The sequence below is a fragment of the Bos indicus genome, chromosome 1 (assembly GCF_029378745.1).
Source record: "Bos indicus isolate NIAB-ARS_2022 breed Sahiwal x Tharparkar chromosome 1, NIAB-ARS_B.indTharparkar_mat_pri_1.0, whole genome shotgun sequence".
Classification (NCBI taxonomy): domain Eukaryota; kingdom Metazoa; phylum Chordata; class Mammalia; order Artiodactyla; family Bovidae; genus Bos; species Bos indicus.
Genome location: NC_091760.1, coordinates 131,524,769 through 131,527,529, shown reverse-complemented (window position 1 = coordinate 131,527,529; position 2,761 = coordinate 131,524,769).

Genomic DNA, 2,761 nt, shown 5'->3' with positions numbered 1-2,761 from the left:
CTCCACACCCACATCCTCACTAGAATTTGGTGTTAGGGTTTTGGATTTTAGACAATCTAGCAAGTAGATAGTAGTATCTCGCTGTTTTTGCTGTTTAAATTTGAGATTGATCTTATTGCCTCATACATGATCATTGTTAGAAATGTTGCAAGTTGTGTCATCTCATCACACTATGTGTGATTCTACTCAAATATTTTTCCTTGTTGTTGTTTTAATTTGTAATTCCCTAATGACATAAGACGGAGAAGACAATGGCACCCCACTCCAGTACTCTTGACTGGAAAATTCCATGGACAGAGGAGCCTGGAAGGCTGCAGTCCATAGAGTCGCTGAGGGTTGGACATGACTGAGCAACCTCACTTTCACTTTTATGCATTGGAGAAGGAAATGGCAACCCACTCCAGCGTTCTTGCCTGGGGGATCCCAGGGACAGGGAAGCCTGGTGGGCTGCCGTCTCTGGGGTTGCACAGAGTCAGACACGACTGAAGTGACTTAGCAGCAGCAGCAGCAATGACATAAGATGTTGAGCATCCTTTCAAATGCTTAATTGTCATCTGTATAATTTTTTTGATGAAGAACTCTTTAGATCTTTTGCTCATTTTTATATCAGGTTTTTCATTTCCTTAATGCTGACTGTCAAAGAGTTCTCTATATATTTGGGATGAGTCCTTGATCCAAAAGTTTTCTGTATAAAATGTAGTTTGGCAGATATTTTTCTTTTGCAAATACTTTCTCTCCATTTGTGGCCTATCTTCTTATTTTCTTGAGGTTGATAGTTATTTTTATTCTCAATTTTAAAGATATAATTTTGTTACCTCCTGGTTTCTACTGGTACAGTTGATACAATGGCTGTAATTCTTTTCTTTCAGGTTTTTAAAAGGTTTTTCTCTTTGTCTTTGGTGTTTTTTGCAATATACAATGCATTCAGATATTGTTTTATTTTTATTTACCTTTCATGGAACTACTGTACAATCTTAATATGGGAGTAATGCTTTTCATCAGTTGTAGAAAATTCTTAGCCAATAACTTATCAAATAGTGTCCTTCTTTCATTCTCTTGATTCTCTTCCTTCAATACTCCAATTGTATGTTGGAACTTAATCTATCCTCCATGCCTCCTACTGCCATCTCATGCTTTCCATCTCTTTGTTTGTGTCTGTATTTTGTGTACTTTTCTCAGGTCTATCTTTTTGTTTATGGATGCTAACTTTAGCTGTATTTAATCTCCTACTTACCCATCATTAGCTTTCTATTTCTGAGATGTTCACAATCTTTTACTTTATTTTTTTTCCTGGTACACAACATATTGATTCAATGATTACAAACCCTTCACTTTAATAATGGGGGACCTGAGGCACAGAGGTGTTAGCCAACAATGTATAATATAGTCCTGTGAGTTGGAGAAAAAGTTGAAACTTGAATCTAGGTTCAAAGTATGTAGAAATGATATTTGGACCAAAAATTTTTTAAACCTCTCTAGAGATCCCTCGTGTGGAAGGCTAGGGTCTAGTTTCTGACCAGTGTGAAGAAACACAATGTGAAAGTGACTAGTCAATCACTAAAGTTTTTATTATATTGCATCAATCTGCCCTACTATTATTTGCTGTTTTCTGAGTTTAGAGTTCCACATTTAAGCTACAATCAACTCAGGGAGATAATCACCATTATTATGTGATTTTACAGATGAACACAATGAGGATTAGAGAAGTGAAGTTGATATAGCTGTTGCCTCTAACAGCTAAGTCAGCAGTGCCATGAGGATGAACCCAGGCTATTGGCTCCAGAGCCCAATGCCTTCCTGCTACTTTCCTCTGCCATCTTCCCTCTCCTGTGGTCTCTGGGCTGAAGGCAGGGTCAGTGCCACAGAAGCTGCAAATAGCTTGACCACATTCACTACCCAGTTCCATCAAATAACTATACTTGATTCCTTGCAGATTCATACTTGCCAATTCACCTGCTCCCTAAAATGTATTTTAATCAGTGTCCAAGGTGCTTCCTCAATCATCACTGGACATGTATGTATGCATAGGGCAGAAAATGTGGGTGGTGGGATGTGTATGTTCCTAGGTGAGGTGGAACAAGACGACGTTCTGCCTTCCTGTTTCAGCTCCTCCCATAAACAAATGCCCTTCTTGCAGTAATTTTAGTGCCATGTTATTCATATCTTTGTGTTTCTTGTTGGTGATTTCTTTATTTAAAATGGTCCAAGCATAGTACTGAAGTGCTGGCTAGGGCTCCTGAGCACAAGAAAAGGATATATTAGATGAGCTTTGTTCAGGCATAAGTTCTAGTGCTGTTGGTCATGAGTTCAATGTTAATGAATCAACAATGTACATTAAATAAGATGTCTTTAAGCAGAAACCCACATAAAACAAAGTTATGTATTGACCAATTGATAAAATGTGACCGGAGGCTCACAGTAACTGAACTCTGTATTCCCTCAGGGGGCAATGATTCCGTATTCGCTAATTCAGTGTTCCTGGCAACTGTAGAATGTAATAACAATGATTAAGAAGAATCAGCTGTATTTCATGCTGCCTCATAACCTGCCTACTTAGGTTTTTAAGTTAAAACGGCAGTAGTACCTTGGGAGAGCCACACGGATAAAGCCATTTCATCTCTAATCACTGTTTCATTTGATGTAGAGCTGATTTACGATGTTGTGTTAATTACTGCTGTACAGCAAAGTGATTTAGATATAAATCCATTCCTTTGGCATCTCCTACTATTGTGTGGCTTAGCCACTGGGAGCCCTACTCAGC